This window comes from Chrysemys picta, chromosome 1 (assembly GCF_011386835.1).
Source record: "Chrysemys picta bellii isolate R12L10 chromosome 1, ASM1138683v2, whole genome shotgun sequence".
Taxonomy (NCBI): domain Eukaryota; kingdom Metazoa; phylum Chordata; order Testudines; family Emydidae; genus Chrysemys; species Chrysemys picta.
The window spans coordinates 115,121,114-115,136,204 of NC_088791.1; the positions used below are offsets into that span (position 1 = coordinate 115,121,114).

At 42.3% G+C, this 15,091-nt stretch overlaps 1 protein-coding gene and 1 long non-coding RNA gene across 19 annotated transcripts in view; one reads left to right on the forward strand and one right to left on the reverse strand.

The window, feature by feature from the left end:
• The window catches only part of EPS8 (EGFR pathway substrate 8, signaling adaptor), a 199,669-nt gene that overhangs the window by 102,418 nt on the left and 82,160 nt on the right, over positions 1-15,091 (reverse strand). The gene's annotated exons all lie outside the window — the stretch shown is intronic.
• Positions 6,902-13,348, forward strand: LOC135975670 (uncharacterized). Its single transcript, XR_010592654.1, has 3 exons — positions 6,902-7,343; positions 9,018-9,187; positions 9,282-13,348. It is a non-coding gene; the product is annotated as an uncharacterized LOC135975670 (long non-coding RNA).

A 15,091-nucleotide genomic window follows, 5' to 3' on the forward strand; every position in this document is an offset into this window, starting at 1 on the left:
AGGATATGAAAAAACTTGGGACACTAACGTCATAGTTGCAATATTGGAATGACTTTATTACTGATGGCTACAAACATATAGATACATGATCAGGGAGACTGAACAGTAAGGAGTTACATAAATGGTTTAGATGGGTTTCATGGTTTCAAATCCCTGTACATCTCCTTACACTTCTTGTTTTAAAAAAGTAACCTTATGGACCAAATCCTGCTCACCTGTACTCCCATAAATCTCTCACCAAAAGCAATAATAAAGGAAATATGATTTGATCCTTTAAATGTTTTCAGAGTTTTTCCTTGTTAATATAGTGAGGAAAAATGTAAATATGTTTGTCTTTTCCCCACCTTTGGCAGTATTCATTTTAGAAATTAAAGCCCACAGTTGTAAAAACAGTCTCTAATTTTGCGTGGCCAACTTCAGACAAATAAGGGTTGTGTGTTATAGAGCGGGTGACCACCCATGAGTATATTTTCAGGATCTTTAAGACTCATACCCATACGTGTCTACAGCTGGGTATCCAAAAATCAAAAGCACACAAAATTAGAAGCCACTTTTGAAAATATGGTTCTAATATCTAATCATAAACCAAAATTTCTGTTTGACTTCAGTTCTTCCAAATGTGTTAAATTAAAATTTGCCACATTTCATGGGATAACTGTCTGAAATTGCTCTCTTTGGTTACCAAGGCAAATTTCAAGACAAAAGCTCAAATGTTTCTGAATTAAAAAAAGAACAGCTGGTTTAGAAAAAAAAAATTCAATGATTGGCATTTGCTGATTCATTGAAATCTAAACATTTTGATTTCAACAAAATTTCTGACAGAACCCTGCCTCATTTCCTAGCAAATCGACAGCCTCATGAACTGCTGGGATGCCAGGATTTTCCAGGCTCCCAACTCCTCAACGACCTGCTTGGGAGCCCAATGCTCCGGGGCAGCCCAACTGGAGGACTGCCCCAGAGCCAAGACTCCCATTAAAGCTGGGTGAAGAATGGTAATTCCGTCCTGTGGAATTTTTGGTTTTTGTTCCAAACTGAAACTAACCCAATTTTCAAAATCTCTCTCTTCTGCACAACAAAATGACTGATCTCCACCAAGCTCTTATAAAAAAGGATTTTTAAAAATACAGCCAACCCTGACTAGTTGGAGGATTCTTCTCTTAGAGAAGACAACTGAAAGCTCTGCACGGATATAGGGAGTCCACACAAATCAAAGTGATGGATCAGGGTCTAAATCAGATAACAAAATCTTCTTATCCAGTTAATGAAATAAAAAATACTATATGCATTACACAAAGCTTCCATCTCCCGACCAATTACTAAGTTTCAAACTAGAATTCCAAGGTGCCTGTTTACACAACGAAGTCCAAGGAGGACAGTTTTTTCCTTTCCCGAGCAGGCACATTAGATAAAAATTAAACTCATACACTGTTTCAAATAAAGAAATATTTGTCCCACACACAATTGCTATTCAAAGGTCTTGCTTTTATAGCGTTTTAAAAAAAATAGCTATGCCCTTGATAATTTGTTCATGTATGCCAATAAAAGCACATTGGATTAATGCCAGCATTCACCCAGCAGCACTTCAAATAAGTATTTAAATAGTTATGAAATCCTGAAAAAACATGAACACTTTTTTCTGCTAATCTTTATTCTTGCTTCATCTTCTCCTCCTAGGATGACCTGTTTTCATTTAGAAAGTCTTTGGATAGACTGAAGAGCAATGTACACAGTGAGAGACAGCAGCAAGGACTGAAAGTTGGGTTTTTAAATGGCCCATTTTTACTAGCTTCTTATTAAAAGTTAAGAACAAACTACATTTTGCACTTTTATGAGCCATTTGCAGTGTTGCCAACTCACGATCGTATGAATTTTGTAATATTCCAATAGCCCAAGCTCCTGATGTAATTACATTTCATTTTTTTTAAATAAAGTAAATTCCAACCCTCATGGCTTCAGAGAAAAAAACTGTGACCCAGCTGCACCCTGGAGACTCAGAAACCAGGAGGCCAATAAAAAGAGCACAATGTTTATTTTTAAATATAATAATTTTAAAAGAATTGTGATTTTTGGGACCTGACTCATGATTTTTGAGTACTTGGGATTGGCTATGCTGAATTTGATGCCATTGGACGGGCAGGTAACTAACAAACTTTGACCCCAAACCAATGCTGGCATCACTGATAAATGCACACAAAAAAGTAAACATAAAAGCTATGTTAAAAAACACAAAATTCCTTATCTGTGGTACTAACAACTTCTGATTTTTGAAACCTAAGCATTTTTTTTAAACTATATTTGCTTTTCCCCATTTATACTGCTTACTTTTGGCTTCCACCTCATTATTTACTTTCACGCAGCCTGGATGACGGGCTAGTTTCACTTCTGGTTATAGTCACTTTCATTTGCATATTCTCAGGTACTAACAATATGTACCAATCATTGCCTTGTAAGCACTGCACAGGATTTTTTTTTTAAATTATTTTAAAAAAGTTCTAAGTCACAGTTTAAAGATATTATGGAAACATTGATGAACATTAAGCTTTGTGAAACCTTTATATTTTCAAAATCTGAATTTTGGTCCTAACTGCCTATATTATTATTGTTTACATTACAGTAGCCCCAACCACAAGTAGAGGCCCCATTGTGCTAGGCATAGTACATACACATAGTAAGAGACAGTGGCGATCCCAAAGTGCTTACAGTCCAAGACCCCAATTCAGAAAAGCACTTTAAGAATGAGTTTTCTTGAACTGGAGTCAAAATAGAGAAAACAGACAAAGAACAAGAGAATGGAAGTAGTATCCCCATTTTACAGATGAGTAGCGAGGCACAGAGAATTTAACTGGGCTTGTCTACATGGGCTTGTCTACATTACCCGCTGGATCGATGGGCAGCGATTGATAATGTGGGGGGGTCAATTTGTTGCGTCTAGTCTAGACGTGATAAATCAACCGCCGAGCGCTCTCCCGTCGACTCCGGTACTCCACCAGGGCGAGAGGCACAGGCGGAGTTGATGGGAGAGCATCAGCCATCGACTTACCGCAGTGAAGACACCGCAGTAAGTAGATCCAAGTATGTCGACTTCAGCTACATTATTCATGTAGCTGAAGTTGCGTAACTTAAATTGATCCCCCCAAGTGTAGACCAGGCCTTGCTCAGGGTCACACAGGCAGTCTGTGGCAGTTAGGAGCTGAATCCAGATCTCTTAAATTGCAGTTCAGTAACTTAACCATCCTTCCACACTCAATGCTTGACCCGTCCCTTTTAGGTAAGATGTTTTGGGAAAGGGGGATTTAATCAGTGGCTCAAATTTTTCTTACTGGTGACCCCTTTCACATATCAAGTCTCTGAGTGCAAACCCCCCCCCCCCTTATAAATTAAAACACTTTTTTACATATTAACACCATTATAAACGATGGAGGCAAAGCGGGGTTTGGAGTGGAGATTGTCAGCTTGTGACCCGCCACGTAATAACCTCGCGACCCCCTGAGGGGTCCCAACCCCCAGTTTGAGAACCTCTGGATTAAATTAATTTTGGTTAGGTCCATACAGACACCTTATTTATAACTTGAAAAAGCAGCACTGGATTAAAAGGGAATTTAGAGGACATTCTTCCCTAGGTAACATTTTAAATCTAGCTAAACTGGAGACCTAAAATACATTTGTTCCCCTCTATGGAATCATCTTTTCTGAATAGTCCAACACTTCAAAAAAACTAGTGTGCAGCAGGTCCATGTGTGCATTTAGCAAAATAAATAGCTGCAGAAACACTGAACAGATGCTGCAGTGCAGACACTTGGCTGTTCAGGAAATATCGCTTATCTAAAAATAAAAAAATAAAAAGATAACTATAGGCTTGACACAATCAGTGTTAAAAATGGGGTTATAAAAATATCCTGTTCCTCAATCCATCTTCACAGAGAACAGTTTTGCTTACATATACAGCCAAATTCCAAACCCTTGCTCCTTTCATAAACTTATCATCCCTATCAGCACTACAATAGGTTTAAAGGAGGAGGTCCCAAGTGAGCCCTCTCAAATGTTTTCCCAGCTAAGCAGTCCAAACTAAGCAGATGTCAACCTTAATTTTTTTCCCCCCAAGGAGCCTGCCACACAAGTTGGAGTAACTGCAATTTTTTTCGCTGTCTTTATATTGTCTTTCATTATCTCAATGTTTTTCTAAATCCGGTCCTCTTGCTTTTTCAACTTTATGTAACCTCTTCTCCTTCCTTATATTGTTTTTTTTTTTCCTGATTTATTTTTTTCCTCCGCCTTTTCCTTTAGTTATGCATATTTATAATAGGCCTTCTCCAAAACGTGCAGTTAAAGTAGATTGCGTAGATCTTTAAAAGAAGATTCTTCCACTCCTTTCTTACATGTTTTGGTGAGCAGTGAAATAGTTAATGCTGATATGTAAAGTATCATGACTGGGATGTGAATGAGCACTCACTGAAATGAATACGGCACTTCAGCACACTATTGTCTCAGCTTTTCTGCACACTCAGGTAGACATCACTGCATTAGCTACATTTCAATCACATTTTGAAGGTTTTTCTTCACAATCAAAATCACTGGAGACTAAGTTTCTTTTTTGTTTCTTAATAAAAGCAGAAGCTCTAGGGAAAAACTGAGACCTGTCTGTGTCTCTCAGCTAATTTTTAGCATCCCACACTTCAGAAAATATTGGCCATGGGATCATGTTCTTCTATTTGGATCTATGGACTTGTCTTCACTTCAGCAATTAGCGCATGTGAGAATGCGAAACAACACTGGAGCGCCACAGAGTGAATTTGATTAGCAGCTGACCAGTTGTGCTAACTTGAGTTGGAGCTGCATCCCCACTGCATTACTAGCTCAAGCATCAGCGGCCTTCAAGCTTCAACCCACACCCCCCGATGCCCAGCTAGCTCAAGTAAATTTAAAGCACTATCATAATCGAGCTAGACAGAGATGTGTGTGTATATGTGCATGACAGTCGAGTTAGGAGCAACACTCCAGCTCTACCTCAAGTCAATACTGCACCGAAGACAAGCCCTATATTACATTCATCTCACAATTAAGGCCTAACAGGCTACTTCCATCCACTTGAAGGTTTTGGTTTTTTCTGCTTGTTCATTTTTATACAAAATTTAAAGGCACAGAGGCTAGTTGAAGCTTGACTCCCATTATAAAATCAGTAATAGCTTGGCACCTAGCCTGTGAAACTATCTCCCTGAAATGACACCTGAATACACTTATTCCCTCTGGCAGCGCTGAGTTTCTCTGCAATGGCCACAGGATCAGTAAGATCAGAGCAGTGGTTAGTCACACACAAATCAACCAGCTTTCCCTGAAGTAGCAGCTGTTCCAGACCTGGTCAACCAATCAGCACCAAGAATGTGCTAATGTGTTCAAGAGGCACCTACTGTACAGTGTTCTCACTGAAGAATTACCTCACCCCAACAATGAGATTTTAAATGTGCCCCTTTCCTTCCGACAAGTGGTGACAAATGGAGACTATTATCTCCTGAACTCTGTAGGAAACCAGTGGCTCAGAAGCAATTAATTAGGAGGTTACAGTAGGAGGGATGAATTGAGAGTTACTGAATCATTTGGAGCCATGAACAACAGGGTGAATTACCTTCTTATTCAGAGGGGTTGGGCACAATTAGTATCTAGACCAGCAGACCAAGAAAACTGCCTCCATTTCCTTTATTAAAGTTAACATAACACGATTGGAGTCCAGAACAATAAAGACAGCAAAACTATTTGTCTACAAAATTTGCATGCTTTAGTTTGATTCAGATTTATGATTCAAAGTGTAGATAATCGCAACTGCTGCCAATGACTCAGGTGAGACTGAACAGAGATACACGTGGTTGCTCCTTTTAACAGAAAGAAAAAAATGAATCAGTTCAGACAAGCCAAATATCATAGAAATTAGAAGTGGAGAAGCCATTTTAGGCCACCTAGCTCATCCCCTCTTCTGGTGCATGAGCTTTGTCTGTTCTACAACTTGCACTGCTGGAACTCCATTCCTTAGAAGTTACAGGAGCAAATAATCACAAGGCAGGAGAAAGTGTTTTCCCCTGTTGCCAGGAGAAATGTGTTGTTGACAGCAACTACACTTGACAAGTTGACCTCAGTTTCTACTCATATACACAGCAATTCTTGCACTGATTTGTTGTCTTTAAGTATTTTTGTATGTCCTAAGAGGTTTTTACAGCAGGTTAAGGGGGTGTTTCCCATTAACTTTTGTTCATTGAATTAAAATGCCTTGCATCCACACAACACAATTCTTTTTTTTAAATTAACTGGCCACTGCTATTCCCACCCCTGTCTTCCTAAACTGAAGGGACCATAAATGCACTCCAAATTCAAGACGACATAAGGCTAAAGCGAGGAATACTTACCTTTGATCAAGATTTTCACAAGTGACTAATGATTTGGGGTTCCTATCAATTCTTGGGTGCCCAACTTAAGACACCTTAAACAGGCCTGATTTTGAGAAAGCACTGAGCATTCACCCTCTAGAAATCAGGCTCTTTTAAGGTACGCACTCAGAAACTGGCCCTTAAAACCCTCAGTTAACAGAACACAACACTGGATTTATTTATTTCATTTTCTGACTGCTTTCAGAGAGCTCCTCTCCCCCTGAATCTGTGTGCTTTTTCAGGTTCCTAGCACAACCCAGGGCATGCCCAGCACAAATCTCCATTTGGAATGTGGAAATTCCAAGTGGTGTTCAGACTCTGTACAATCTTGATGAATCCTGGCAGCTTTCCCTGTGGGCCCAATTGCTTTGTGAACAGCACGGCAATTATCGAGGGATCCATCCCGTCATCCAGCCCCAGCTTCTGGCAGTCAGAGGTTTAGGGATGCTCACAGCATGGGGTTGCAACTCTAACCATCGTGGCTAATGTAGGGTTACCATTCGTCCGGATTTACCCGGACATGTCCTCCTTTTTGTGTTAAAAATAGCATCCAGGGGGGAATTTGTAAATCACTAAAAATGTCCGGGATTTCCCCCCCATGCAGAGCAGAGCGAGCGGCTGGGAGGGCTGCAGGAAAGTCAGCCGCTCGCATGGGGCTCTGGCAGCCAGAGCCCTTCCCCCGCAGCTTGCCGGGCTGGACTCCGGAGCAGCTGGAGAGCTCCTCCTCCCCCCCCCCCCCCGCCGCATTCTGAGCCAGCCGGCCTGCCGGGCCATCTGCATCGGGCCTCGGTAGCTCCTCCTCCCCTGCAGCCCAGCGCCCCGCTCCGGCAGCACTGTGCAGGGGCAGGGACCGGGTTGTGTGTTGCGCTGGGGAGCGCAGCCACGTGTCCGGCTCCGCACAGAGCCCAACACCATGTTCTGAGCGGCGGGGTAAGGGGGCCAGGGGGCAGGAGAAGGGGCAGGGAGATTTTGGAGGGGGCAGTCAAGAGACAGGGGGGGGGTCAGGAGTTCGGGGGGGGATTTTTTGGGGGGTGGAGAAGGTTTTGGGCAGTCAGGGTACAGGTAGGGTCCTGGGGGGCAGTTTGGGGGGGGGTCTTAGGAGGGGGCAGTTAGGGGACAAGGAACAGGGAGGCTTAGGTAGGGGGTGGGGTTCTGGAGGGCAGTTAGGAGCAGGGGTCCCAGGAGGGGGCAGTCAGGGGACAAGGAGCAGGCGGGGGTGTTTGGGAGTTCTGGGGGGGCCTGTCAGGGGGCAGGGGTGGGGAGAGGGATTGGAGCAGTCAGGGGACGGGGAGCAGAGGGGTTTAGATGGGTCGGGAGTTCTGGGGGGGGCTGTCAGGGGGTGGGGAGTGGTGGGATGGGGCGTGGGAGTCCCAGGGGTCTGTCTGGGTGTGGGGGTGTGGATAAGGGTTGGGGCAATCAGGGTACAGGTAGGGGGTAGGGTCCTAGGGGGCCAGTTAGGATGGGGGGAGGGTCTCGGGAGGGTGCAGTCAGGGGACAAGAGGAAGGGAGGCTTAGGTAGGGGGTGGAGTCCTGGGGGGCAGTTAGGGGCAGGGGTCCCAGGAGGGGGCAGTCAGGGGACAAGGAACGGGGGGAGGGTTGGGGGTTCTGAGGGGGGGCGGGAAGTGGGAGGGGCAGGGGCGGGGCTAGGGCAGGACTGGGGCGGGGCTCCTCCCGTCCTCTTTTTTGCTTGCTGAAATATGGTAACCCTAGGCTAATGGCCATTGATGGACCTATCCTCCATGAACTTATCCAATTCTTTTTCGAACCCACATTATAATGTTGGCCTTCACAACATCCCCTGGCAATGAGATCCACAGACTGACTGTGTATTGTGTGAAGAAGTACTTCTTTATGTTTGTGTTAAACCTGATGCTTATTAATTTCATTGGGTGGTTCTCAAGTTATGTGAAGGGGTAATACTTCCCTATTCACTTTCTCCACACCATTCATGATTTTATAGACCTCTATCATATCCCCACTTAGTCATCTTTTTTCTAAGCTGAATGGTCCTGACCTTTTAAATCTTTCTTTATATGGAAGCTGTTCCATACCCCTAATAATTTTTCTTGCCCTTTTTTGTACTTTTCCCAATGCTAATATATCTGTACACAGTATTCAAGGTGTGGATGTACCATTGATTTATATAAGGACATTGTGATATTTTCTGACTTATTATCTCTCTCTTTCCTATTGGTTCCTAACATTGTTTGCTTTTTTGACTGCTGCTGCACATTGAGCTGATGTTTTCAGAGAACTATCCACATTGACTCCAAGATCTCCATCTTGAGAGTAACAGTTAATTTTGGACCCCATCAATTTATATGTATAGTTGGGTTTATGTTTTCCAATGTGCATTACTTTACTTATCAACATTGAATTTCATCTGCCTTTGTAACTCTTCACTGTCAGCTTTGGATTTAACTATCTTGAGTAATTTTGTATCGCCTGCAAAATTTGCCACCTCATCCCCTTCTCCAGATCACTTGTGACTATGTTGAGCAGCAGAGGTCCCAATACAGATCCTTGAGGGACCCTGCTATTTACCTCTCTCCATTGTGAAAACTGACCATTTATTCCTATCCCTTGTTTCCTATCTTTTACCAGGTATGATCCACGAGAGGACCTTCCCTCTTATCCCCTCACTGCTTACTTTGCTTAAGAGCCTTTGCAGTGGGATCTTGTCAAAAGCTTTCTGAAAGTCCACGTACACTAAATCAACTGGATCACCTTTATCCACATGTTTGCTGACTCCCTCAATGAATTCTAATACATTGGTGAGGCATGACTTGACTTTACAAAAGCTGTGTTGACTCTTCCCAAACATATTGTGTTCATCTATATATCTAATAATTCTGTTTTTTATTATAGTTTCAACCAATATTCCTGGTACTGAAGTTAGACTGACTGGCCTGTAATTGCCAGGATTGCCTCTGGAGATGTTGCAATTCCATATCTGAGTCCCTTCAGAACTCTTGGGTGAATACCATCTGGTCCTGGTGACTTATTACTGTTTAAATTATCAATTTGTTCCAAAACCACCTCCACAGTCACCTCAGTCTGGGACAGTTCCTCAGATTTGTCACGTAAAAATAATGGCTCAGGTGTGGGAATCTCCCTCACATCTGCAGTGAAGCCTGATGTTTAAAGGATAACTTTTCATCTCTGCCTCTTTTACTCTGCTGTTCAGCTATCGTGGCATTTTTGGTCTTTTTTTTTTTTTTAAAGTTCAATGGGGCTATGAAAACTGACATCTTCTGATGGTCTAATCCTAATGTTTTAAAATAGGTCAGAACTAGGCTTTGGAGATGTACCATTAATTAGAACCTTGCCCCAATGTCTCAACCAAATTCACACCCGTGCTATGCTCCTTATGTTGCTATTTATTATATATTTTCTTCATAAAGTGTATTATGTTGCATTATATCAAATGCACTGGAGTAACCCAATTACTGTAGATTACATTCCCTTTGCCTGGTAAACCAATAATTAATTTCAGCTTTCTAACCACTTTAAATTAGATCTACTGTAACTATACAGCAGCAGGGAAGTTATGGTGACTTGCTGTACATCTTGTGCTTGGAATAAATAAAATATAATGTCATGTAATTTACACTTCCCAAACATGATGCTACTCCTATTCAGCATTCTTCCATATTCTACTTGCTGTGATTTAGTGTACTCTAGCGGAGGAGACGGAGAGATCCAAAACAGAAAACTAGCCACCAAAGATATAAAGCTGGTGCCAAAGTGAACACAAATAATTTTCCATAAACCCTTCAAGCACACACAAGGAATGGAAGAAATCTCTCATCCTGTCAAGTTGACTCACACTACTGGCTTAGATCTAAGAAGGTTGGTACAGTCAAAAAATGGTAGTTATGCATTTTTCCCAGGACAGAGCACTGCACAGGATGAAGGAAACACGCTTCTCTCTGCATCTCCAGGTTTGCATGTTCTTTCTTTTTGCAGAAGTAAGAGGTCCCACAATACCTTGTGCATTTGGAATATTTTCAAGGCATGAGAGGTGTTTCAGTAACATTCAAGAAGAACAGTGTATTTTAGGATACTTTGTTATGAACCGTGATGAAGACACTAGCTTTGGGCTGCAGGTGAAGGGCTGATTGGACAAAGGAGTGCAGGAATCAGATCAGACCAAGAGTAAGGGGCATGACTGGATGAAAAGGTATTTTGAAAGCCTTAAGTATGGGGCTTGTATTTTACATTTGTCTGTAACAGTGAGGGGGGAGAGAAAATTTGTCACAAGTGTATGCAAACTTTTGCCTTCCTCATCTTTGTAACCCCAGAGTTTCCCCGCTATCTATTCTTGTTTTTTCTTCCATTTTGTCCTCCTACAAATCAGGATTGTGAAAAATCAACTCAACTTCCCTCCCATTTCCCATTTCCTGAATTTCTGTCACTTATGTTTAACATGAACGGAACAAGTAACAAGGTTACTTTTAATATTGGAAATATTAGGCTCCAAATATCAATCCGTAAACAAAAATATGTTTATTATAAAACGGTAAAGTGAAGCAATGAGAACACCAACATTCTTGTTATGCCTATTAGACAATAATGAGAAAGTGACGGAAATTCCTAGAAGGGAAAGGGAGTGGCTGGAGCCCTGCTGATAGAGTCAAGGGGCCTGGCTAGTTGGTGGAATCAATTTTAATTTGATGTTAAAGAGATGGAAGTGTTAACTATTAGCAGGGCTTGGTTTGCTAGAAATTTAGAAGCTTCTGGAAAACAGGCATAACATCTGATAATGCAGTTCTACATAACATTGGCTAGACTGCCTTATTTTTCAGCCCTCACAGGATTGAATTCAGGTTACATCCCCTTCTAGGTGCAGTCATGATACAATCTTCTGGTCCATATTGCAAATGGCCAAATAGTACTGAGGGATAAGTTCCAGCCATGCACATGAGCAAATGGCCCCTATCCAGCTCTGAATGAAATGGCTGGAATCTAGAGAGATCCTCCCAACAATAAGAATCTGCCTTGCAGTAGCAGGGCTTTAAAAAGGCACCATCCTTATGGTCACTCACTGAAGTTGAAGCCTTAAAAAAGGGGCATCTATAGGGGGATAGTACGTAGGGAGCAGGGTACTCACGTTAAATGACTGAAAGCTGAGCCACAAAAGAAGAACCCTGCTGAGAAGAATTTTCTCCCAACAAAGAAGAGTTCAGCTGGTTTCTCTTGCTACACCATCTCAGCTCCTCACTCTCACAGCCAGCATAAATAATAAGAGTGGATCATTGGATCCATACGCATTAAAAGAGTCCACCCTCACTAGTAATAACACTTCAATAATGAGAACACAGGATGGTGGGATAGACAAGGGAAAGTAACGTAGACACCAGTGCATGCAAGAAGTCCCAGAGGCCAGCACAGACTGGTTATCACCTCTCCAGGAGATGCACTCTTCACAGCTAGAAGTAGGGATTCCTCTAAAGCAGCAGTGAGCAGAATACTGGGGCCATGCTTACTTTAAGGGTACGTCTATACTTACCGCCGGGTCCAGCGGTAAGCAATCGATCTTCTGGGTTCGATTTATCGCGTCTTGTCTAGACGCGATAAATCGATCCCGGAAGTGCTTGCCGTCGACACCAGTACTCCTTCTCCGCGAGAGGAGTATACGGAATCGATGGGGGAGCCTGCCTGCCGCGTCTGGACCCGCGGTAAGTTCGAACTAAGGTACTTCGACTTCAGCTACGTTATTCACGTAGCTGAAGTTGCATATCTTAGTTCGAAGTGAGGGGTTAGTGTGGACCAGGCCTAACTGAAGAGGGCACTACAACCAGTGGAGCAACTTCAGCACTGCATACATATACATCACTGGGACTAAATAAGCAAAGAGGAGAGAAACAAGGGATGGACAGAAGGATATGGAAGCAAGAAGGAGAAAGACAACTAGAGGAAGAGACGAACACAGGGAGAAGAGACAAAGCAGGAAAGAGGAAAAGTGAATTAGTAGAAAGAGGGAAATGATGTGGAAAACCTCTCTCTCATCCAATTCAGTCAGCAAACAGCAGCAAAAGGGACTAAGGATTGAGTCAAAAATTAAAAAAAAAATTAGTGAGCAGATCTCTCCAGTGCACATATGGGAATGCTGCTGCAGCAATGTATCTGAAAAGCAGCAACTCCAAAAAGATCTGGGGGTCATGGTGGATAATGAGCTGAACATGAGCTCTCAGTGTGATGCTGTGGCCAAAAGCTACAAGCAAAAAGATTTAATGTGATCCTGGGATGCATAAAGAGGGGAATCTCAAGCAAGAGTCGAGAGGTTATTTTACCTCCGTATTTGGCAGTGGTGTGACTCGTGCTGGAATACTGTGTCCAGTTCTGGTGCACACAATTCAAGAAGGATGTTGATAAATTGGAGAGGGTTCAGAGAAGAGCCCCAAGAATTAATAAAGGATTAAAAACCATGCCTTCTAGTTACAGAGCTCAGTCTACTTAGCTTAACAAAGAGAAGGTCATGGGGTAACTTAGAATCATAGAATATTAGGGTTGGAAGGGACCTCAGGAGGTCATCTAGTCCAACCCCCTGCTCAAAGCAGGACCAATTCCCAACTAAATCATCCCAGCCAGGGCTTTGTCAAGCCTGACCTTAAAAACCTCTAAGAAAGGAGATTCCACCACCTCCCTAGGTAACCCATTCTAGTGCTTCACCATCCCCCAGTGAAAAAGTTTTTCCTAATATCCAACCTAACTCTCCCCCGCTGCAACTTGAGACCATTACTCCTTGTTCTGTCATCAGGTACCACTGAGAACAGTCTAGACCCATCCTCTTTGGAACCTCCTTTCAGGTAGTTGAAAGCAGCTATCAAATCATTCTTCTCTTCTGCAGACTAAACAATCCCAGTTTCCTCAGCCTCTCCTCATGAGTCAGCCTCTCCTAATAACTTGATTACAGTCTGTAAGTATCTACATGGGGGACAAATATTTAGTAAGAGGCTCTTCAGATTAGCAGAGAAGGGTATAACATGATTCTATGCCTGGAAGTTGAAGCTAGATAAATTCAGACTGGAAATAAGTTGTAAATTTTTGACAGTGAGGGTAATTAACCATTGGAACAATTTACCAAGGGTTGTGGTGGATTACTCCTTCACCGACAATTTTTAAATCAAGATTGGGTTTAGGAATTATTTTGGAGAAGTTCTATGGCCTGTGTTCCATGGGAGGGCAGAGTAGATGATCACAATTGTCCCTTCTGATTTTGGAAGCTATGAATCTATTGGCAAAGCAGAATTAATTTATTCACAAGTCTAAGGATAAAGGAGGAACAAATGTGAAGCAGTGCTGGTTTTGGTGCATTATATGCACTAATGTTAACAGAAATCTTTACATCGCATGCTTAACAAAAATATGCTCAAGCAAGCATAGTACAGTGGGGTACATTGGAATAAAAACAAAAACAAATGAATAAATCCCTTTATCAAAGAACAGGTTTCAGAGTAGCAGCCGTGTTAGTCTGTATCCGCAAAAAGAAGAACAGGAGTACTTGTGGCACCTTAGAGACTAACAAATTTATTAGAGCATAAGCTTTCGTGGACTACAGCCCACCTCTTCGGATGCATCCGAAGAAGTGGGCTGTAGTCCACGAAAGCTTATGCTCTAATAAATTTGTTAGTCTCTAAGGTGCCACAAGTACTCCTGTTCTTCTTTTTATCAAAGAACATGCTTAACCAGTATAGTGATGGGAGCTATAGAAAACCCTAAAATAAACAGACCGAATGTAAAATTCTGTACTTTTCAAACACTTATTTTACCCATAGATAAAGGGTTTTACAAAAGTTAAATTGTTTGAACATTAATGTATATAATGAGGCACCAAAGATACACACCAACAGCACTGCGATACACTTATTCTGAACAAGAGCATCTTGAGGACCTGATCATATCCCTCCCTAAAGGGAAAACTATTTAATTTTCCAATGCTTGTTTATTTAATTTTCCAATGCTTGTTTCTCCTCCCCATCATGCTATGGAAAAGCTGACCAATCATTAAACCTAGCTATTGTTGTTCACCCTTTTATTTTTTACCTATTGAAGAGTTCAAACACCATGAGAATCTGAGCACCCAGGCACACCAAGATAAATCTCAGAGGAAAAATACAGCATGAGTAATACTGTGCACACATCAGTTTGGTCAGCTGGCCATTTTCACCATCAGTCAGACTTGTCTCTAAATGCCATGATAAATCATTTCTTTCACCCCAGTATGCTGTCACTATTCAATAAATCCCACATCACATTACTTGAACATTAACATTTACAGACTATTCTACATCTCCCACAATATTAGTTTTGTCTGTTTTAAAACATCTACAGCGTAATGGGAGATTTAGGAGAGACAATGCTCACTCCTGGATTATTCTACCTTAATGGGAAAGGTTCAGAGAGTCTGTTCTTTTCTCCCTTCCCCAGTTTGTCTAGAGCTGGGGTTCTCACCCTTTTGCCTTTCTGATCCCCTCCCCCTCCAACACACTATAAAAACTCCACGGCCCACTTGTGCCACAACTGTTTTTCTGCATATAAAAGACAAGACCAGCATTAGGGGGCAGCAAGCAGGGCAATTGCCAAGGACCCCATCCACAGGGGTCCTCCTGAAGCTATTGCTCAGGCTTCAACTTCAGCCCCAGATGGCCGGGCTTGGGGCCTTGGGCTTCAGC